This window comes from Rutidosis leptorrhynchoides, chromosome 5, assembly GCF_046630445.1.
Source record: "Rutidosis leptorrhynchoides isolate AG116_Rl617_1_P2 chromosome 5, CSIRO_AGI_Rlap_v1, whole genome shotgun sequence".
NCBI classification, from domain to species: domain Eukaryota; kingdom Viridiplantae; phylum Streptophyta; class Magnoliopsida; order Asterales; family Asteraceae; genus Rutidosis; species Rutidosis leptorrhynchoides.
This window is the reverse complement of record NC_092337.1, coordinates 345559596-345567314: the sequence shown is the minus strand read 5'-3', so window position 1 is coordinate 345567314 and position 7719 is coordinate 345559596.

The following is a 7719-nucleotide window of genomic DNA, read 5'->3' as shown; positions in this document are numbered from 1 at the left end:
TTTTACGCAATGGGTTAAGAAATTATTTTGACTCAATATATCCGAATATTGGACTTCGTGATTTAGAAAAAGCGGCTAACATGCAACATAAAGAAGCATGTTATGCTTACGGATTAGTAATGTTCGCTTCTCACCAAAGTGAGAACAAGAACATCGGGCTACAACTATTAAACAAAACGTTCCCACAAGTGACGGAGTCGGTAATTGGGGTAAGAAATGAGGTTTTTAGATTGTTACGGGACTGTTGGACATTACGTAACCCTCGTCCCTTTGACGACGTTACAACACGCTGTCTTATCAACGGCCATAAGGGTTATGTTCCACAAGACCAAGGATGGGAAGTAATCCTAGTAAAACCAGAATGCATGACTTGTTTCTGGACGTATGAATTACGTGTCTTTATTGCCTTTGCTGAACGACTTGTGTACTAGCTAGAATTATCTTCACAACCATCTTGTATCAAATTTATTGTGTGCTATATTTCATGCTATATGTAAAATAAGCGGTATTGTAAGTTTGTAAAATATTGTGTAAAAGTTTGAACGCGAAATATTATTATAATCAGTTTTTCATATAGAATTGTAGTAGTTGAATTGTATATTAGCTACTAAGTATGAACTTAACGGGTAGGTACTACCCGAATTTAAACTTATAAAACGCTAATATGAAGAAAAAGCTTTTATAAATGAGTTCATATTATGCTACGAAATACTATTAACTACTCTTAATATTCTGTATGATTAACTTGTTCCATTTGACTATTTTGAAGGAAATGGCACCGACTACTCGACACACCGTGAATATGAATGAAGAGGAATTCCGTACTTTTCTAGCTTCAAACATAGCCGCAGTACAGGCTGCGCTACATACCAACAATAACCTTGGATCTAGCAGTACAGGAAATCGTGTAGGATGCACCTACAAAGAATTCACTGCCTGCAAACCTTTGGAATTTGATGGAACCGAAGGACCGATCGGATTGAAACGGTGGACCGAGAAGGTCGAATCGGTGTTTGCCATAAGAAAGTGTACTGAAAAGGACAAAGTGAAGTACGCTACGCATACCTTCACAGGTTCTGCGTTACCATGGTGGAATACCTATCTAGAGCAAGTGGGACAAGACGATGCGTACGCAATACCGTGGTCAGCATTCAAGCACTTGATGAACGAGAAGTACCGTCCCAGAACCGAGGTCAATAAGCTCAAGACAGAACTTAGAGGGTTACGAACCCAAGGATTTGATATTACCACGTACGAAAGACGATTCACAGAATTGTGCCTATTGTGTCCGAGAGCATTCGAAGATGAGGAAGAGAAGATCGATGCGTTTGTGAAAGGATTACCGGAAAGAATCCAAGAAGATATAAGTTCACACGAGCCAGCCTCCATACAACAGGCATGTAGAATGGCTCACAAACTAGTGAACCAGATTGAAGAAAGAATTAAAGAACATACTGCTGAAGAGGCCAATGTGAAGCAAGTCAAAAGAAAGTGGGAGGAAAACGATGATAAGAATCACCAATACAACAACAACAGCAATTACAACAATAATCGCAACAATTATCCCAACAATGGCAACATCAATCGCAACTACAACAAACGGCCCAACAACAACAACAACAGCAACTACAACAATCATCCCAACAACAATAATAACCGCAACAACAACAACGATCAGAAGCAGCTATGCCAAAGGTGTGAAAAGTATCACTCGGGGTTCTGCACCAAATTTTGCAACAAGTGTAAAAGAAATGGTCATAGCGCGGCCAAGTGTGAGGTCTACGGACCAGGGGTTAACAGAACGAAAGGAACAAATGGTGTCGGAACGAGTAATGGCAGAGCAAGTAGTGTCGAGCAAGTTATGCCAATGTAGTTTGTTATAAATGTGGAAAATCGGGCCACATTATTAGAAATTGCCCGAACCAGGAGAACACGAATGGACAAGGCCACGGAAGAGTTTTCTATATTAATGCGGCAGAGGCACAGGAAGACCCGGAGCTTGTTACGGGTACGTTTCTTATTGACAATAAATCTGCTTACGTTTTATTTGATTCGGGTGCGGATAGAAGCTATATGAGTAGAGATTTTTGTGCTAAATTAAGTTGTCCATTGACGCCTTTGGATAGTAAATTTTTACTCGAATTAGCAAATGGTAAATTAATTTCAGCAGATAATATATGTCGGAATCGAGAAATTAAACTGGTTAGCGAAACATTTAAGATTGATTTGATACCAGTAGAGTTAGGGAGTATTGATGTGATAATCGGTATGGACTGGTTGAAAGAAGTGAAAGCAGAGATCGTTTGTTACAAAAATGCAATTCGCATTATACGATAAAAAGGAAAACCCTTAATGGTGTACGGAGAAAAAGGCAACAAGAAGCTACATCTTATTAGTAATTTGAAGGCACAAAAACTAATAAGAAAAGGTTGCTATGCTGTTCTAGCACACGTCGAGAAAGTACAAACTGAAGAAAAGAGCATCAATGATGTTCCCATTGCAAAAGAATTTCCCGATGTATTTCCGAAAGAATTACCGGGATTAGCCCCACATCGATCCGTTGAATTTCAAATAGATCTTGTACCAGGAGCTGCACCAATAGCTCGTGCTCCTTACAGACTTGCACCCAGCGAGATGAAAGAACTGCAAAGCTAATTACAAGAACTTTTAGAGCGTGGTTTCATTCGACCAAGCACATCACCGTGGGGAGCTCCTGTTTTGTTTGTCAAGAAGAAAGATGGTACATTCAGGTTGTGTATCGACTACCGAGAGTTGAATAAACTTACCATCAAGAACCGCTACCCACTACCGAGAATCGACAACTTATTTGATCAACTACAAGGCTCGTCTGTTTATTCAAAGATTGACTTACCTTCCGAGTATCATCAAATGCGGGTGAAAGAAGATGATATTCCAAAGACTGCTTTCAGAACACGTTATGGTCATTACGAGTTTATGGTCATGCCGTTTGGTTTAACTAATGCACCAGCTGTGTTCATGGACCTTATGAACCGAGTGTGTGGACCATACCTTGACAAGTTTGTCATTGTTTTCATTGATGACATACTTATTTACTCAAAGAATGACCAAGAACACGGTGAACATTTGAGAAAGGTGTTAGATGTATTGAGGAAGGAAGAATTGTACGCTAAGTTTTCAAAGTGTGCATTTTGGTTGGAAGAAATTCAATTCCTGAATCACATAGTGAACAAAGAAGGTATTAAGGTGGATCCGGCAAAGATAGAAACTGTTGAAAAGTGGGAAACCCCGAAAACTCCGAAACACATATGTCAGTTTTTAGGACTAGCTTGTTACTACAGAAGGTTCATCCAAGACTTTTCCAGAATAGCAAAACCCTTGACTGCATTAACGCATAAAGGGAAGAAATTTGAATGGAATGATGAACAAGAGAAAGCGTTTCAGTTATTGAAGAAAAAGCTAACTACGGCACCTATATTGTCATTGCCTGAAGGGAATGATGATTTTGTGATTTATTGTGACGCATTAAAGCAAGGTCTCGGTTGTGTATTAATGCAACGAACGAAGGTGATTGCTTATGCGTCTAGACAATTGAAGATTCACGAACAAAATTATACGACGCATGATTTGGAATTAGGCGCGGTTGTTTTTGCATTAAAGACTTGGAGGCACTACTTATATGGGGTCAAAAGTATTATATATACCGACCACAAAAGTCTTCAACACATATTTAATCAGAAACAACTGAATATGAGGCAGCGTAGGTGGATTGAATTATTGAATGATTACGACTTTGAGATTCGTTACCACCCGGGGAAGGCAAATGTGGTAGCCGATGCCTTGAGCAGGAAGGACAGAGAACCCATTCGAGTAAAATCTATGAATATAATGATTCATAATAACCTTACTACTCAAATAAAGGAGGCGCAACAAGGAGTTTTAAAAGAGGGAAATTTAAAGGATGAAATACCCAAAGGATCGGAGAAGCATCTTAATATTCGGGAAGATGGAACCCGGTATAGGGCTGAAAGGATTTGGGTACCAAAATTTGGAGATATGAGAGAAATGGTACTTAGAGAAGCTCATAAAACCAGATACTCAATACATCCTGGAATGGGGAAGATGTACAAGGATCTCAAGAAACATTTTTGGTGGCCGGGTATGAAAGCCGATGTTGCTAAATACGTAGGAGAATGTTTGACGTGTTCTAAGATCAAAGCTGAGCATCAGAAACCATCAGGTCTACTTCAACAACCCGAATTCCTGGAATGGAAATGGGAAAACATTACCATGGATTTCATCACTAAATTGCCAAGGACTGCAAGTGGTTTTGATACTATTTGGGTAATAGTTGATCATCTCACCAAATTAGCACATTTCCTGCCAATAAGAGAAGATGACAAGATGGAGAAGTTAGCACGATTGTATTTGAAGGAAGTCGTCTCCAGACATGGAATACCAATCTCTATTATCTCTGATAGGGATGGCAGATTTATTTCAAGATTCTGGCAGACATTACAGCAAGCATTAGGAACTCGTCTAGACATGAGTACTGCCTATCATCCACAAACTGATGGGCAGAGCAAAAGGATGATACAAACGCTTGAAGACATACTACGAGCATGTGTTATTGATTTGGGAAACAGTTGGGATCGACATCTACCGTTAGCAGAATTTTCCTACAACAACAGCTACCATTCAAGCATTGAGATGGCACCGTTTGAAGCACTTTATGGTAGAAAGTGCAGGTCTCCGATTTATTGGAGTGAAGTGGGGGATAGACAGATTACGGGTCCGGAGATTATACAAGAAACTACCGAGAAGATCATCCAAATTCAACAACGGTTGAAAACTGCCCAAAGTCGACAAAAGAGCTACGCTGAGATTAAAAGAAAAGATATAGAATTTGAAATTGGAGAGATGGTCATGCTTAAAGTTGCACCTTGGAAAGGCGTTGTTCGATTTGGTAAACGAGGGAAATTAAATCCAAGGTATATCGGACCATTCAAGATTATTGATCGTGTCGGACCAGTAGCTTACCGACTTGAGTTACCTCAACAACTCGCGGCTGTACATAACACTTTCCACATCTCGAATTTGAAGAAATGTTTTGCTAAAGAAGATATCACTATTCCGTTAGATGAAATATAAATCAACGAAAAACTTCAATTCATCGAAGAACCCGTCGAAATAATGGATCGTGAGGTTAAAAGACTTAACCAAAACAAGATACCAATTGTTAAGGTTCGATGGAATGCTCGTAGATAACCTGAGTTCACCTGGGAGTGTGAAGATCAGATGAAGAAGAAATACCCGCATCTATTTCCAGAAGATTCGTCAACACCTTCAACAGCTTAAAATTTCGGGACGAAATTTATTTAACGGGTAGGTACTGTAGTGACCCGAAATTTTCCATGTTTATATATATTAATTGAGATTGATATTTACATGATTAAATGTTTCCAACATGTTAAGCAATCAAACTTGTTAAGACTTGATTAATTGAAATATGTTTCATATAGACAATTGACCACCCAAGTTGACCGGTGATTCACGAACGTTAAAACTTGTAAAAACTATATGATGACATATATATGGATATATATATAGTTAACATGATACTATGATAAGTAAACATATCATTAAGTATATTAACAATGAACTACATATGTAAAAACAAGACTACTAACTTAATGATTTTTAAACGAGACATATATGTAACGATTATCGTTGTAAAGACATTTAATGTATATATATCATATTAAGAGATATTCATACATGATAATATCATGATAATATAATAATTTAAAATCTCATTTGATATTATAAACATTGGGTTAACAACATTTAACAAGATCGTTAACCTAAAGGTTTCAAAACAACACTTACATGTAACGACTAACGATGACTTAACGGCTCAGTTAAAATGTATATACATGTAGTGTTTTAATATGTATTTATACACTTTTGAAAGACTTCAATACACTTATCAAAATACTTCTACTTAACAAAAATGCTTACAATTACATCCTCGTTCAGTTTCATCAACAATTCTACTCGTATGCACCCGTATTCGTACTCGTACAATACACAGCTTTTAGATGTATGTACTATTGGTATATACACTCCAATAATCAGCTCTTAGCAGCCCATGTGAGTCACCTAACACATGTGGGAACCATCATTTGGCAACTAGCATGAAATATCTCATAAAATTACAAAAATATGAGTAATCATTCATGACTTATTTACATGAAAACAAAATTACATATCCTTTATATCTAATCCATACACCAATGACCAAAAACACTTAAAAACACTTTCATTCTTCAATTTTCTTCATCTAATTGATCTCTCTCAAGTTCTATCTTCAAGTTCTAAGTGTTCTTCATAAATTCCAAAAGTTCTAGTTTCATAAAATCAAGAATACTTCCAAGATTGCAAGTTTACTTCCAAGTTTTCTAAATCCATTCCAAGTAATCATCCAAGATCAAGAAACCTTTGTTAATTACAGTAGGTTATCTTTCTAATACAAGGTAATAATCATATTCAAACTTTAATTCAATTTCTATAACTATAACAATCTTATTTCGAGTGGAAATCTTACTTGAAATTGTTTTCGTGTCATGATTCTGCTTCAAGAACTTTCAAGCCATCCAAGGATCCTTTGAAGCTAGATCTATTTTTCTCATTTCCAGTAGGTTTATCCAAGGAACTTGAGGTAGTAATAATGTTCATAACATCATTCGATTCATACATATAAAGTTATCTTATTCGAAGGTTTAAACTTGTAATCACTAGAACATAGTTTAGTTAATTCTAAACTTGTTCGCAAATAAAAGTTAATCCTTCTAACTTGACTTTTAAAATCAACTAAACACATGTTCTATATCTATATGATATGCTAACTTAATAATTTAAAACCTGGAAACACGAAAAACACCGTAAAACCGGATTTACGCCGTCGTAGTAACACCGCGGGCTGTTTTGGGTTAGTTAATTAAAAACTATGATAAACTTTGATTTAAAAGTTGTTATTCTGGGAAAATGATTTTTATTATGAACATGAAACTATATCCAAAAATTATGGTTAAACTCAAAGTGGAAGTATGTTTTCTAAAATGGTCATCTAGACGTCGTTCTTTCGACTGAAATGACTACCTTTACAAAAACGACTTGTAACTTATTTTTCTGACTATAAACCTATACTTTTTATGTTTAGATTCATAAAATAGAGTTCAATATGAAACCATAGCAATTTTATTCACTCAAAACGGATTTAAAATGAAGAAGTTATGGGTAAAACAAGATTGGATAATTTTTCTCATTTTAGCTACGTGAAAATTGGTAACAAATCTATTCCAACCATAACTTAATCAGCTTGTATTGTATATTATGTAATCTTGAGATACCATAGACACGTATACAATGTTTCGACCTATCATGTCGACACATCTATATATATTTCGGAACAACCATAGACACTCTATATGTGAATGTTGTAGTTAGCTATACAGGGTTGAGGTTGATTCCAAAATATATATAGTTTGAGTTGTGATCAATACTGAGATACGTATACACTGGGTCGTGGATTGATTCAAGATAATATTTATCGATTTATTTCTGTACATCTAACTGTGGACAACTAGTTGTACGTTACTAACGAGGACAGCTGACTTAATAAACTTAAAACATCAAAATATATTAAAAGTGTTGTAAATATATTTTGAACATACTTTG